The sequence below is a fragment of the Emydura macquarii genome, unplaced genomic scaffold (genome assembly GCF_026122565.2).
Source record: "Emydura macquarii macquarii isolate MOO-44397 ecotype Brisbane River unplaced genomic scaffold, CSIRO-AGI_Emac_v2 contig_320, whole genome shotgun sequence".
NCBI classification, from domain to species: domain Eukaryota; kingdom Metazoa; phylum Chordata; order Testudines; family Chelidae; genus Emydura; species Emydura macquarii.
The window spans coordinates 5,876,517-5,893,222 of record NW_027130457.1 but is presented as its reverse complement, the minus strand read 5'-3'; the positions used below and the strand labels follow the sequence as shown (position 1 = coordinate 5,893,222).

General features: G+C 41.4%; 1 protein-coding gene across 1 annotated transcript in view; it reads right to left on the bottom strand.

Annotated features, from left to right (window-relative positions):
* The window catches only part of MYO10 (myosin X), a 235,838-nt gene that overhangs the window by 131,954 nt on the left and 87,178 nt on the right, over positions 1–16,706 (bottom strand). The window lies entirely within an intron of this gene.

Here is a 16,706-nt window from a genome sequence, read left to right as displayed (position 1 = left end):
GCACAGATTTTAATAATGTGGAACATGAAAAAATCTCCTAAAGCCTTCTAAAATAATATTTATAAAGCTTTCTTCTGACTTATGGATTGTGATAACTGGCAGTCTAACTATTTATGAACATTTCAGAGTTGCCTATGTGGACTATGAATTGCATATTACTGGAGAATGGAACAATACAGTGCAAGATGCCAAGTCTCCTCAGGAAAAGAAAAGCTACCAAAACCCTAAGATTTTCAGAGAAAAACACTGACTATGTTTTTTCTAATGAGGAGCTGAACAGGTTCAGTAAAGTTCAGAATTATAGGAAGCCACTCTGTAAAAATAGACTCCTGCCACTACTGGACATAGCAAAACAGTCGAAACCATGTTATCGCTGCAACAGAAACGGAGGGAGGAAAGAGACCAAGATCAGTTACAGACTGAACAGAAGGAAGAAACAGGTTGCAATGCTGAAGAAACTCAGTATTCAGGATCATCATCAGAATAATGGGCCTTCTGGACAAGGAAAACTTAGATAGTGAACTAAGCACATGGAGCCAGTTAAAACCACTTGGATGAAAAGCAGGCTTGTTGCAGACAGCATGAGAACCACCACTAGCTATTATTCACATTGGAACAAACAGTGTGGAAGAGAAGGAAGAATTCAGAAAGCTTTACAATTCTAACAAAAGTGGCAGACTTTCAAAACCTCTCAGTACTGCAGGCATCGCCACAAAGACCCAGAGTGATCCAGAAGGTGCATGGCTAACTGAGGGAAAATGAAGATTCAATTTCTGAGGCGCTGGGCAGTGTTCTGCAGGGACAACTGTTGGATATAGAAGACAAGAAAAGCACTTAATCAGAGAAGACTCAGGTTGTTTGGATTGCAGGGAGAGGGTAGGCTAAATAGGATAGGAAGGGAATTAAACTAGGCAGTGGGGGTTGGAGAGAATTACTTATGTGAACCATGAAATGGGCGAGAGAAAAGTTGGGTAAGAGAAAAGTAAATGAAGTCACAACAAATCTTTTGCCTGCAAAAATTATTAGAGTCCCTAAGACTAAATTACACAAAAGAACAGAGTTTGGAAACAGAGCCAGGCATAATTTCCTTGCCATTGCAGGGGCCTTGGGCAGTGGTGCACCTCAGTCCTTCCTGTTCTCTGCTTGTGGCACATCATAATCTAGTCTCCTGTGGGCTGTAAAACTTTGATCTAATTTTGGTTTGTCGGGTTTACTGTGCAGGTGCTGGGTGGAATGGGTGACCTGTGATACACAGGAGGTCAGACTAGATGATCCGGTAGTTTTCTCTGGCCTTAAACTTTATGACAACATCAAACATTAAATGTTGCATTAATAAATATAAAAAAATATAGTGGGAAAGCAAAGGGGAGAAGACAGGAGGAAGAATACCATCGTCAGGGAACAGGCTAAAAGAATAGGGATGGAGGCGTAGGAAATGACTGAGGAGTGATAGCCTCTGCTCAGATTGCTCATTTCTCTTGATAAAGCTATCAAAGAGGAAGGAGATGAAATTAAAACAGAATGGGTTCTGTTGAGAAGGGTTAAGACGCTAAAAAAAGACTGTGCAGTCAGCTTCCTGTAGGTACGGGTCATGTAAAGGGAGCAAGCACCCGCCAAGGAAATAGGCAAAATTACTTCTAAGAGGAGGAATTTAATTTTAGGGGATTTTGATTTCCTTCCTATTTGCTGGGAAGCTAGGCGGGTCACACAGGTGAGCAGGGAGTTCACTGAATTGTTAAGCACAAATACTATTAGCACAAGTAATACATAAAGGAATGAACACATGGGGGAAAAATCAACAACAAACAATCTTTAAATCTTGCAAGGACTAATTAGAAGGTCACAGTTTGAGACACTGCAGCACAGGAAGCCCCTCAGGGTGGAGTGACCACAACACCATTACAGGTAACATTTACAGAGCATATACAAACATGTGACAGGTCAGATGAACAAGTAGGTTTCTGTACTTTCAAAGAACAAGCTTTGGCAGAATACAGGACCTGGCAGCCCTGTGAACTGAGCAGCATTATTGGAGGGTCACACAAAATGCACAGGAAGGTTGGAATAAGATTTAAGACAGCACTAAATGAGGATGCAACAAAAAATGCTTTCTTCTCAAGATATAAATATATCAGGAAGATAATTTGTACATGCTGGACACATGCGGAGATTATGAATTAAGTCCTAAGGAAGAGAGGGCATACAAAATAAAAGAAAGATCTGAAGATTACCATGGAGGGAGGAGAAGCAGCAAAACTGTAATACAATCAGAGGGCTCAGTCTTGCAAGAAAATTAGCTAGAGGTTAAAATAGCAGGGAGCGGAGTGAGGAATAACTGGAAGGGAAACAAATGCTCTGAAAATACGTAAGAAGAAAACAGGTACCCCTAAAGAAGAAAAGGGCACCCTACTGGGTGAGGACAGTCACACTTCAGAAATGCTTAATGATTACCTTGCAGAGGTAAATACACCACAGATGAAGCAAAGATACAGGGGACTATTGACCAGACAATGGTGAGGAGGAGAAGGATGTTTCTAAACTATGGTCAGGAGGGAACGAAGTGTGAGGGAAAATCAAGCGTGAACTCTCCAGGGTTCTAAAGGAATTTAGAATGGAACTGCCAAATCTCCAAGCATCATTAAATTGCTGAAAACAAAGAGCACACCTGAGGACTAAAGAAAAACTAAGTTAGTGCCAATCTTGGTGAACAGGGGAAAATATGGCTGGAAGTTGGTAATTACAGGCCACTGAGTCAAACTTCTGTTTCCGATAAAAATACCGAATGTTGCTAAGATACATGGATGAGCAGGGATCATTAGATAAATGTTAACATTAGCAAGAGGGTGACATAGGCAGAGAGGGAGAGAGAATGAAAGGACAGGTGAGGTTAACATATTGGACGTAATCTGCCCTGATTTCATCAAAGCCTGCTAGAGAAGTGGGCACGATGTGGCCCCAAACTTCAGCTTTCTGACTCATTTCTGTTTAGAAACTGAAGGAAATAATAGCTCGGATTTTCAAGCATGCTCATTGTTGGCCTAACTTTACTCCCTCTGATTCAATGGCAAAGTTCCATTGACTCCACTTGAGAGCAGGACAATGCAGAGCGCTTTAAAAAACCCCACTCAAGGATTGTACCATCTGAAGCCTTCCATTTGCCAGACCTCCCCTGAAATATTATATTCAGATCTGGATAGGTAGTGTGAAAACTATACCAACATTTTGCAAGCAATACAGACACAGGAATTGCATTGATGAATTATGGCAAGTAAAAGAAAGCCATGAGTTTGATGTGTAACTTTATATTTAAAATCTTCAATGACACTTATTAAAGGAACACGAAACATCTCCACCAATTTGCTACTCCCTATTTCTTTATATGCAATATGCCATTTTATTTTGCACAGTGATTAATCTCAAAGGAAACAGTGAGGAATCTAAATCATGAAAGATGTCAATTTCTCTTTGGTAACAAATTCACCCTAAAAACCAAGAACTAATGGAAAAATATGATAAGTACTAGAATTAATTTATACCTCCATGTATAGACACTAGGAGCCCAATCCTATGGTCCTCACAGAGCCTAAATTTGGGATGTTCAGGGAAATAGGATCAAGGTTCAAATAAGAAATTTTGGAGTATACTCTCTCTCTCCATCTATATCACCACATGATCAAACCACCAGATCACTATTTGGGGACTTCCACCCACTGCCACCCTTTTCAAGGAAAAAATTGAGGGCCTCAGGCTCTGCCTCCTGCTGACATCACTGTTATTTGCATGCCATGCAAGTAGCATCCCCACCTCCATATGCTCTCTCTATCACTTTCTTTTTATTTATACTTTGCTACATTGTTTGGATTGAAGTAGTTACATTTCCACTTCCCAGCATGGAGTGTGGGACAGGAAAAACTCACTAGGGGATAGGACCTCATACTGTGCAAATGCAGCACTCTAGCAATCCCGCTCGGAAGGGACAGGTACAATTTAAATGTCAACACTGTTTATGATTATTTCACCACTGATCATTTTAGCAGAAATATCCAGCACTGCATGTAGTGAGAGTGGTGACAGTGGTGAAAATCGGTTAAAAAGGGTATTAATAGGTTGGTATAGTTTACTATCATGATTGCAGTAGGTGAATGCCTGGAGACTGGTGTTGTGTCAGACATAAATGTTGCCTTAATTGAGGGTGCCATTGTTTTTTGGCATCTATGTTGCAGTGTGGATATACATGCAAGTGCTTTTATGCAGAATAAAGTAAAGGAATCAAATGTTCTTTTGAACTGACTTTCTGATCTAATTAAACGGCAACTATCTGTGGATCTTAAATGTACCTCTATATTATTTTGTTGAGCACCTATGCTGCACATATGATGCTATGGGAGACCCTACTGAAATTGGTATTGCTGTCTTGCACATATGAAAGTGTTTGGGGAACTTTAATTTGAATTATGTGACTTTGTACAATTAGAGGATATTGTAAAGTACTGTAGTTTAGGTCTAAAGTTCAAAGAGGTGGAAGGGCAGAGAAAGTGAGTTTTACAGAAGTTATTACAGAAATGTTTGGTAATAAACATTTCCCTGAAGTGTTTGCAACCTAAGACCTCCAGCATCTTGTTAACCTATGGAAGCTAGAAAATGAATTTAACTATAAACAAAAATGAAACTGGCAGGCCTCCTTTCATTGCCCAAACTGAGGGCATGTCTCATGGGAAGACATGCCAGTATAAGGAAAGGCACAAATTTAAACTGCTATAGTTATAAAACCTGTATAACTCCCAGGGTGGACACTCGTATCATTATGTGAGTGCCCTCTTTTGATTTAGCTTACGTGGCTCTGGAAAGCAGCTTTAGCTGGCACTTTTAATGGAATCAGAGTGTCTACAAAGAGAGCTACACAGGTATAACTATAGTGCTTTAACGACCCACGTGGATGAGCCCTGAATGGGGTGCAAAAAGCCAACAAGCAGCATAAATGATAATTAGATAATAAAATTGTTTGTTTATTAAATCTCTGTTTAAAGGATAACTCAAATAATGTCTTTTTTTTTTAATAAAGTTATGTCTTTTAACTGGACAGCGTCCTTTAAATTTCAATCTTAATACTGAAGATTTGAGAGAGAGAATTATACCATTATATTTTTCATAGGGAAATTCCCGTAAATTGCTTACAGCCAGAACATCCGCTTTAAAATAACTTGATGCATTCTCTGCTGTTGGTCTGTATGGAGGGTAATCACTCATGTTTTCCCTCTGTTTAGAAGTTAAAAGACCTAATGTAATAAATCTTATAAAACCTTTCTAGACATGAGTCCAAGTGGGGAACAGAGGCCTTGAGCTCACATTACAAGCAGTGGAATGCAACACCCCAAGGAGAAAAATCTAAGTTGCCAGCGGTCTTCAAGGACCCAAAGATATAACACTTTTTTTTTTTGTAGCTCCTATCTTTTCTGGTTGTATCAAATAGAATGTAAACACTTAAAATGTCTGATTTAAAGGAATTCTTAGAAATCAAAACAATTTAAACACAAAAGGGAAGCAGCAAACTGCAAGTGCAGAATTTAAAAATTCTGTAGTTTGTTGCAATAAAACTAAACCACACTGTAACATTGTGGCTTGATTCCTTATCCTCCCTTCCTTGTTTTCCCCTCACACTTGAAACCTGACCTTCAACTTCCATTCTATGAACATTTGTTTTACCTCATGGAACAATATGATCCTTAGGCAATACAGTCTACTAGCGCTCAGGATTAATTTTTCTTTAACAAATGCTGTTGTAATCCATAACTTAATCTCTTTTGAGATTAAGTGAAAAATGGAGTTTTCTACACCCGTTCTCTCCAGTCACTCTTTCCGCTGAAGGCAACCAACAAGCACTGTTTGTTTAGCAAGAAAAGGCTATTTCTTTCTCTTAAATGGGCCCCTGCACCATTGTGATTGACACCAGCCTCTGCCTCAGAGCGGTGATGTGCATGTATCACCTGGAACTCATCTGTTTTTTCCAGCAATTTTTGTCACATTGCTATATTGCTTCCTGTTTTGTCCTTGCCTTTGATGATTGCTCCCTCTGCCAGCTCCAGGATTTCAAAGCCCTTCTTCATTATCTGCCTTGGCTAGCCTCCTCCTCCATCCCAGCTACCAGCTTCTCCTTGACACCTTTTAACGGTTTTCTCACTCAAGCCCAGATGCCAGCATCCCTCAGCACTATCTGGCAACTTCTCCAGAAAATACCCATTCCATCTCTGCCTTGCCTTCAGCGCCTCTTAATCGCCTTCAGTAGCTCCATTAACAGTTTCAGTCTTCCTGCCAGCACAGGGCAGGGAAGGCAACAGATGACAAGAAAAGGATTCCACTTTCCAGACTTGGGTTTTCTAGTTAATTAACACTGGTGATTTCTGCTAGTGTCTGAAGTTACTGGTATGCAAAGTTATCTAATTGCTCCAGCTATAACATTGCTACTAAAATCTTTCCCCCCTGTTCTGTAATGACCATGTCATCCCCATGCAGATCCTCTACTGGCTACCTTGCCCTTCAAGGCCCAGCTCAAATCTGCCACATCTGCATCTCTACTCTCATTTCACCCCATGACTCCCATGGTCTAAGCTTCTCCCAAATCTCCCTCTTCCTGGGAATCCCTTTGGGTCTTTCTGAGACTCATCTTTGTGCCTTCTTCCTGGCCATTTCCCAGTGCTCTAAATGACCATCCTCTCTCTATTCACACTCCTTCATACACGCTGCCTCCAACAGCACCTTTCAAAAACAATCCACCAACACAAACACAATATGTTCACAGAAAACAACCCTGCATTGCTTTGAATTCAGGACATCCTCTGGTTATCTGGTATATTACAGGAACAAATGCAGGTCTGGTGTGCCACCAATGAATGCATTTTTTCAATTAAATAATTTAACCCTATGTATTGACTGACTAATTCAGGTTGAAAGATCCTTGGGTAGGAACATGTTCTTCTCAACTGTGTTAATTATATAAAGCCTAGACTGAGACATTGCTATTAGCCCTGAGTAAAGCAGGTGCATAGCTGCATTGCTCCAAAAAAAGGAACCCTGAGAAGCAATTGGGACTCAGAGTCACAATTTCTCCCCTGGTTTCCACCGTTAATTCTGGAGAGAGGAAATACTTTGGTACCGCCTTTTCCAGGGGCAGCATACTCCCTTCTCTTGCATCCAGTCAGCTCAGCTGACTAGTGTGCTGGTGACGGATGGAGCCAGTGGCTTTACCCAGTCCCTGAGCTCACCCCACGACTCTCCCCCTAATGCTTAGTATGGTGATGGTTGGGGCAGAGGGGCAGCAGCTGGAGTGCTCACACCTGCCTGACTCTAATGTCTGGCACACCAAAGGACAAGTGACAATCTTCTCCTCAATGAATAAAATTGGCTTGGAAAGGTGTTTCAGCCTTTGCCCTGCTTCACAGCAAAAATGGCTTAATTCATAAGCAAACCCCACATGTTGTAGATCATTTATCCTTTCAACAGATTAAACTGTTTTAATATCTCCTCTCCTCCAAACACAAAAATACAGTAGAACCTCAGAGTTACGAACACCAGAGTTACGCACTGACCAGTCAACCACACACCTCATTTGGAACCGGAAGTATGCAATCAAGCACCAGACCAAAAAAAAATACTGTGTTACACGTAAACTACTAACAAAATAAAGGGGAAGTAACATGCTTCTGCATAGTGAAGTTTCAACGCTATATTAAATCAACATACAGTTGTAAACTTTTGAAGGAACAACCACAACGTTTTGTTCAGAGTTACGAACATTTCAGAGTTATGAACAAACCTCCATTCCTGAGGTGTTCATAATTCTGAGGTTCTACTGTCATGCAGCTCCCAACATTCACTTCAGAGAAGTACTAAAGGACATCACAAGCAGGTGAGACCAAAAGACAAATGGCTTGTCTACACGTGAAATGCTGCAGTAGCAGTGTTGTAGTGCTGCAGTGTAGACATTCGCTACAGTGACAAGAGGTGTTTTCCCATCAGTGTAGGTAATCCACCTCCCCAAGAGGCAATAGCTAGGTTGATAGGAGAATTCTTCCATCGACCTAGTGCTGTCTACCCTGGGGTGAGGTTGGTTTAACTACATTGCTCCAGGGTGTGGATTTTTCACTCCCCTGAGTGACTTTTGAGTGTAGAAGGGACATCCTAATCTCAGGTGCAATCTCCTCTGCCTTAGAATCTCCTGGTTTTCTACCAACAGGCAATCTCCTGTAGCTGTCATTCAAACAGGTCTGATCAGAACTTTTTGCAACTTGAGGCAGGAGATGCACAAACGAAGAGTCATCCTGTCCGCTTGTATAGTCACAGCAAATTTCCCTCACTTCCTCCTGGGGCCTCCACTGTGCTAGGCACTCCACATGCATGTAGGAAGCGATAGCAAGACTTGGGGGCAGGGACTATGTATAAGTAGATGAGACTGACAGAGTGGAAGAAGAACGGAGGACCAGAGAGGTGAAGTGACTTGTCTCGTGTCACGCTGCAGGTCAGTGACAGAGTCAGGACCAAAGCCCAGGTCTGATAGCTGGGAGGATAAATCATGGAAAGGGGCCTCAGAATAAACTGCAGTAAATTGGGAAATTGGGGATGGAATCAGAAAGTGAGGCCAAACAAACATCAGGAGAATGACGATGTGGGCCACCCCCATAATTAGTTCATGTCCTTGTTTGGTGGAGTGATTGAATGCACAGCTGTCTCGCATTGGTGCAATCTAACTTATAAAAGTAGCAGAAATATTCAATCTACCTCTATCTACCTTAGTCTACACTTAAAAATTGCAGTGGCACAGCTGTATTGATACAGCTGTGCCACTGTAAGAGCATGTGTGTAGCCGTGTTGTGTAGAGCTCTCCCACCAACATAACAAAACCACCTAAATGAGCGGTGGTAGCTATGCCGGCAGGAGAGCGTCTCCTGCCAAGATAAGCGCTTCTGTGGACAGAGCTATGCCAGCAAAACTTTTGTCGCTCAGGGGAGTGTTTTTTCACACCTCTGAATGACAAAAGTTTTGCCAGAATAAATGCTAGTGTAGACAAGGCCTAAGTGAGGACCACACTGATTAGCTCAGTAGAGAGAAAGAAACTGGTATTACACACAGAAGGAAGCTCAACACAACTATCACTCTTTGCGCCTCGTATTCCATGAGATGGGAAATACATTTATAGAGAACACATGGCCACTGAGTGAGTGCACTTGTCTGTCAGGATAATGTAGAGTTCAAATCAAACTCCTTGCTTTGAATTCACATTTGTTCAGTGGTTCATGAGCTATAAACAATGATTATTTTCAATTCTACCAATAAGGCAGAATTTGAGTAAAGCTCCTTCTACAAAAACTGGAACAAGCCTCTTCAATTAGCAGCCTGTCAGTTACAGCAGTTCTGTTGAGGCAACAAAATTAGTCTCAGAATGGTTAATTTTTTTAATTACAAGCAGTTGAATGGATTGTCTCTGGGAAACGGATGCTCTCTGTGAAATGTTACACTAACAAAATCTGGAGCCAAATTCAATACAGCTAGTGTGTCTGTGTTTAACATCTGTCTAGCCATCACAGTCAAGCAAATCTTACACTACAAGCAAAGCCCACGTAGCAAATAGGTTGTGCTTTGACAGGTTCTGCTAGGGTCTGAGACAAATTAATCCTTCCTCAAACTGTGAGGCAGTAGTGGATGCAGCCCTGGAGCAATCACTGAGACTCTACTATCGGGGGAACGGGAAGCAAAATATAGCCTGTGGGCTGCATCTGGCCTGTCTAACTTTTCTGTCTGGCTCGCTGGCCTGCCATGCAGGAGTGCTACCACTGGAGTGTCAGGCAGCTTTTGGCCAGTTGCTACCTGAAATACCTGCTTCCGGACAGGTGACCAGAAGCCGGAAGTTTGGGTAACGACTGGCAAAAAGCTGCCTGACGCTCCAGCATCACGTGGCCCATGAAACTTACCAGAATTCGTGGACCGGCCCCTCTGCAAAAATTATTGCCACCCCTGCTCTGATAACTCTGTTACATAAACTGAGGAAAATGGTCACACTTGTAATGTTCCACTAACCTTGTCCTTACCTTTCCCTCAGCCCAGCACCACCTTGAACTCATCCTGAATGGATGTAAAAGACATCATTGTAATTTGCAGAGAGTAGATGGTACACAATCCCTGTAAGGCCTCCTGGCATCCTGGCCCCTCTACTCAGCAGAACTGCCCTAGGGCAAAGCCATACACCCACAAATGGTAGAGGGTGATGGGGCAGGATTTGCAGACTGCTACTCCATATAAACCTCATTTTCACACCTTTGCCAAATTGTCCCTCGCAGCCTCATCTCCATACCTCCTGTGGGAATGAGGAAATTATTTGCACCTATGTAAGCTGCTATTTTACTCTCTCATCCTATGTATGCTTGTTTTGCTTGCAGCATTTTAGGAGAGTGAAGACTAAACATTATGCAGTCACAGCTGCTGCCGGAGACAAAAGATTCTCTGTATGTGGCTGCACGTTTAAGTAAGTCACACTGCAGTGGCACCAGTATGCTGTTATTTATGACACTAATATCAAGCATGACCAGCAGGGGACTGTTCATCTGGAGAAAGCAAGGGAGGTAACTGCACTGTAAAACGCAACAGAACACGGCTGGTTTGTTAGAAATTTCTCATATAAAAATTCCTGAATGAGTTATTATCACGATTCCAAAAATTAAGTGCTTTTCCTCAGCACTGACTCTGAAAACAAAGAGCCATTCCTGCCAGGTGCTGAGTGCCCTCAGCTGCACCAGAGTTACTCATTTGTCACTCAGCTATTACAGGAGGCAGGCAGAATGCAGTATAGAGAAAGCCTTTTACAGTGACATCAGTATTTTCACTCAACAATTTTAAGCGGACCTTTGCCACAGTCACAATTGCAACTGGCACACGTCAGTGCACTGAAACAATTTAGAACATCTATTTTACTGGATCATTTGTTATAAGCCAGTCCCACTTTATGTATCTCAATCACTTGGGACTGAATACTGTGATATTAAGCACATGTTTTACTGCCGGCTTGATCAAGAATGCAGACTGAAAGGCAGGCTAGGGAGAACTACGTCCTGCGTCATAGTAGCTGTGCGAAGGAATCACGCAGTACAGTAATCGGATGCACTGGTGGTGCCCCTCCTTGCTTGACATGATGAAGTGAGAAGTGTCTCACGCTCTTGCACAGCAGTGAAGACAATTGAACAGCTAGTGCCAAGAGAACTTCACATTGTACGGAGCCAAGTGCTAACTGGCTGACCTAAGACAGAGTGCTGACAGGCACTAGCTCCCAGGCTTCCTCTGTCCTGTATGGAAATGAAACACACTCAAAGAACATAAATCATGGAAGTTGGAGTTGGAAAAGTCCCATTAGATAATCACACTGCCACTGCAGGAGCTATCCCTACATACACTTATGGGCTAAATGAACATGTTACTGTCCGACTGTGGAAAAATATCTAGTGATCCAGTATCACCAGACATTACCTAGAACTGTATATTGTTATGTGTGAAAAGTTCACACAGAGATCTTTGTAGCTCACCTAGCTTCCTAATTTCCTTCCTACCTCTTCCTCCTGTTGGTCTCTCTTCCAGCTTTCCTTGGCTACTCAAACCAGTTTCATTACTGCTACTAATCCCACAACTGCCAACTTCCCTCCTCCACTCCAGCCACAACCCCTCTTCTCTCAAGCCTGCCTCCCCCCTCTACTGCCTTCACTTCCTTTCTTCCTCCTCCTTTTTTCCCCCCTTCTTAATCTCCCACAGGGGAATTTTTTTGATGGAACCCCCAGATTTATTCCAGTCACCAGTGTTACCAGGCCAGTAATGTGTGTGAAGGGGTGGTGGATTATCCCCTGAAGCATTTAATTTCAATCCCATAGTACATATAATATTAATTAGCTTTGTCATTAGCTACCTCATTCCCTGAATTACAACCATGGAAGACTGTACCATACATGTGATTTATGTATTAATCAGATTTATCATTAATTGGTTCTTCCCCTGTATTGCACCGAAGGAAGTATTGTTAGTTGAAAAGAAAAAAGACAATGCATGGGTGCTGAGTAAATTACTGAAGTGCATACCTGAAAGAATTTAGACCATATAAAGTTAAAGTTAAAAAAGATGCGCTGGACCATCATGACAAAGAAAATAACAAGCAATGAAAGAGTACTATCAGGTGTTATTTTTGCAACAGGCAAAAATGTCTATTACATTATATTATTTGAGAAAGGAATGTGATTGAAGAGTGTTTTCATGTAAACGTATAATTAATTATTGATTATTTGTATTACCATAGGGCCCAGGAGCCCTAGTATTGGACCAAGACCCCATTATGCTAGGCACTGTACAAACAGAACAAAGAGACAGTCTATACCCCATAAATCTTACAATCAACACCTAATACTTAGGTTGACCTAATAATACTGTTTACTGCTGTGAAAAATTTCAAGCCCTGTGTAACGTAGTTAGCCCAACCTAACCCTGTAGCTGTAGATGCAGCTAGACCTAGCTGCGGTCTCTCAAGGGAGTGGATTTACTACAGTGATGGAAAAACACTTTGCATCACTGTAGTAAAGTCTACACTACAACTGTGCCACTGTAGCACTTGTAATGCAGACATACCTCAGTATAAGACAGGAAACAACTGATGGACACAGACAGCGTTAAGATAGACATACAAGCTTAGCTTTCATGTTTCCTAACTTCTGAACCCTTAACTGTGAAGCTGTATTGTACTTTTCAATGTAGTATTTTTGATTAAATATATATTTCTGTAATAGTCTCTCTGATATACACTAAGTCTTGGCTTTGTTTCTTCTCTTTTAAGAATCACACATGTAGTAGCAACAACCTTTGATTATTCATCTCACGAATGATCGTGTTTTGTTTTGGGTTTTTTAACCAAATGTAGGATGTTTATTTTCCCATGTATTCACTTCAGAATGTCACACCTAGCCTGAAGAATGTTAAAGGACTAGTGTATGTTTCTCAGAGTGAAGGAACAGCTGCACACTGTGTTATGATTCAGGTTATCTTTTAAAAAAGAACTACTCTTTTTAATTCATCCTAATTTCTCTTTCACTGTGACTTTCCAACCTTAAAGTCAAGTCTATTCCTATGATATCTTTGTTTAAGCCAGTGTTTCCCAAAGTGTGGGGTCATAAAAGTCCTGCATGATGGGGGACAAAGGTATGGACAGATTTCTCAAAAGATCTCCAGAGGCCTGTTCCCAGGGTCTGTCCATTGACTTAACTGGCCACTTTGGTCAGAGGCTAGAGTCTCAACTATCATGGGTTAAAAAAGTGAGTAGCTAGTTGTTATGGTTGCTTCATATTTTGAAAGTTTTCTTTATATGTGTATTCAAAACAGACACACCTGTCTGAGTTTGGAGAGAACCTGAAATATAGCTCTGATGTATGAACTACCCCATTCATTTCAACAGGTCCTATATTCGGATGCCAATGATACTTCTTTTAAACGTCACCTTTGTTAGCTATTTCCGTTGTTCTTCAAAGAATGTAAAAAAGAGGGGTGAGGGGATTCATTGTCCTGAAGGGGGGCTCAGCTTTCTCAAATTTGGGAAACAATGGCTTATGCAACTATATCAGAATGCATAAATGTCATGGAGTTCATAGAAAGTTTAGTAATTCTGTTCTTTGTGCCGAATATAAACACATTTATTGAGCTGGGCAATTCAACATAAAAGTATATGAGGCCAGAAATCAGATATAGATTTTGTCAAACTGGGTATAGGGAATCCATCTTTTTTATGTTTCGCTTTTTATCCTTTTCTCCAATGGCACTGACAACAAGTGTGATGGCAAACAAATACACTTCTGGCAATGTGCTCCTTCTCCTAACAGCTACCTTTGTTCAGACAAAGAGATTGGGGAACTAGCTAACTTCATAACCACTGTGGCGGTGTTTGAACCCTGACTGGAATCACAATTTCTAAAGCCATGATTGGGGCTCCCTTTTTTGTAGGACAGTGTATTTCAGATACCCTCACAGACTGTCTGCACTTTGAGATTTTCAGATATTTATTATGCCAACTATATGCCCAAGACACACTTCATTCAGGGTTCAAAAATCCTATTAGGATAGAAGGGAACACCAATAGGCACCCACTTATAATATAAAGTGCCCATCTGAGAAAGTACCGTGCCTGCCCAATGGTAACTAACTATAGTAAAAAAAATTTCAAACCCCAAATCTGACAAGTTCCTAAGGGGTAACAATATAAGAAAGCAAATATTTTATGGGATTGCACATACATAATTATATAGCATTTGTCAAGCAGAACCATAGATACATATCAAATATGAATCAAGGCATTTTCCCAAAATCTGTGATTGTAATCTGAGCATATTATATTGTTTTTATGGTAGTTTTGTTTAGGAAATGGCAGAGGTGAATGTTATTCAAAGCAAAGTCTTCTCTTGACTGCCTGACTAAAACAATTCATCAGCCCTTCAGGAAAGGGCTATCAAAGAAAAAAAACACAGAAGTCCCTCCCACCACTGCCATAGTTCATAACCATACTAATCCATGATCAGGACCTGATCCAGCTGTGATTGAAGGCAACAGAAAAACTCCCATTGACATCAATGGGTGCTGTTTAAACTCTCAATTACTCATTTTCTGCAATGTGTTCTGACATGTCCAGGGATTTTAACTCAGGTAGTGTCAGATTAACATTCACTTAGTTCCTAGGCCTCTCTTTTTCAGCCCTACCCAAATTAGTTCTCATTTTACTGTTACTCAGCATTCAAACTTATAGGTGGGTCCTATGACAAGATAGGATTTTTCTCCTTGCCAAACATTAAGCATGACTAAACCCTTTTGCTGACTAATTGTTTTATGAGACAGAAAGCTAGGCAGTCCCTGCCTCAGGCTCCGGCTCCCAGAAACATGTGATTACATCAAAATTTCACCTTTCGCTTTGAAAAGTTTCTAGCTCTCAGAGTTGCAAAGAAAAGCTTTTTTTTTTTTTTTTGTCTTACCCAAATATAACCAATACAGTGAAGGATGCCTGAGTCTGCAAATGGACTGAAACAATAGCTCTGAGATATCTGAACTGCCCCATTTCCTCTCAACGGGTGTTAATTCTCAAACCCCCCTCTGTGGGGCCCTGCCAACACCCCCAACAGAGGAACTTTAGGGTATGTCTTCATCGAAGGACTAGCCTGGGTGACGGCACACGGGTGTGAGCACATTGGGTTAGCCCAGCCTGGGTATGACAGCAAAGCCCCACCCACGTTACTGTATCCTTACTGCTTCTGCACTCAAGTACATCAGGGGGCAAATCCCATGGCTCTTTGTGTCAAGATCCTCTAGGATTCTTTCCCAGTCAACTGCTAGAGAGCTTCACGGAAACTGTGGGAAGCCATTGGATGACAATCAGCACTAAAGCAATTTAAAACTACATCTTCGCTACCAAGTGGGTGGATTCAAGCCCGAATGAAAGCAGAACCTGTACCCCCAGCCGGGTCAGCCAGCCCTAAGTTAAAGCACCTCCAAACCCAGAAAAAAGTTTGTGTCTGTACAAGTAGTGGGGTTTGGATTAAAACCCAGGTAAGAGCTCAAGTTAACTCTGTAGTAAAGACATACCCTTTGAGTCAGGAGAAGAGTGCAGCAGACCCAGCCAGACAAATAACTCCAGGGAGATAGGGCACGTACTGAGGATCTCCTCCCAACCCTCCTCCTCCTTCTCCTCCTGCTGCTCCCGCTCCCTCACCCCCTCCTGCCACACAGCCCTGTAGCTATCCCTTCATAAACAGGAGAGAGAGACACATGTTACCCAAACCAAACACCTGAATATCCTGAGTATCTCAATCAACACAAGTGTTTGGATTGCAATAATGTTCTGGTGTTCCCAGAGAAGTTAATTACACAAGTCATGTACCTATATGGACAGTCCCAAGCATTGAAAAATCAAAGATCAGGGCTCCCAAAATAACGAGATTGGTTTAAAATCATAATAAGAAGTTTATTGTTAATAGTGAATATATTTTGCCTTCTGATTTTAGAGTCTTTGTGATGCACTTACTTCACATTTTCAAGCTTTTATCTTCAAGTGAAAATAGACTAGAAGTGTCTTGATTCCAGCAGCTGAAGATTTAAGAAAGACCCCACTAATCACAAGGGGGGGCAACATTGCATACTGCTGCCTCTTGTGTCACTGTGCCAACTTAATTTGACTTGACTCTGCAAACTATGAAACACCTATTATAAAAATTAACACGGCACCTCGCTAGGTGTAGGAAGGATGAAGATTATAAAATAATCAAACTCCAGAGTATTCAAGACTCTTGCTTTTGTATTAAAGTCTTCTGCCTCCACTGAAGAGTGATCATTTTGCAAGAACCACACCTATTGACAAGCCTTGTTGCTTTAAATAGCCACTGTAGAGTCAGCCTATGTCAGCAGAAGGATGTGAACATATGATACAGCATGCGTAATTAAAGGCTGCTTTTTTTCCTCTATACTTTTAACCAAAGTAGGAAAAATCTTTGCTGTAAGAGCCAAAGAGGCGGGCCTGAACATGCATAAAATTAAATTACGTCTCTCATACTAGCAAACAGTTGGCCTGAGTACTTTCCATTGGAACTGTGAAACCATGCTCCACACCCTCAAAACACAACCAAGTCATGTCTACTGAAATTATACCTCTATGCATA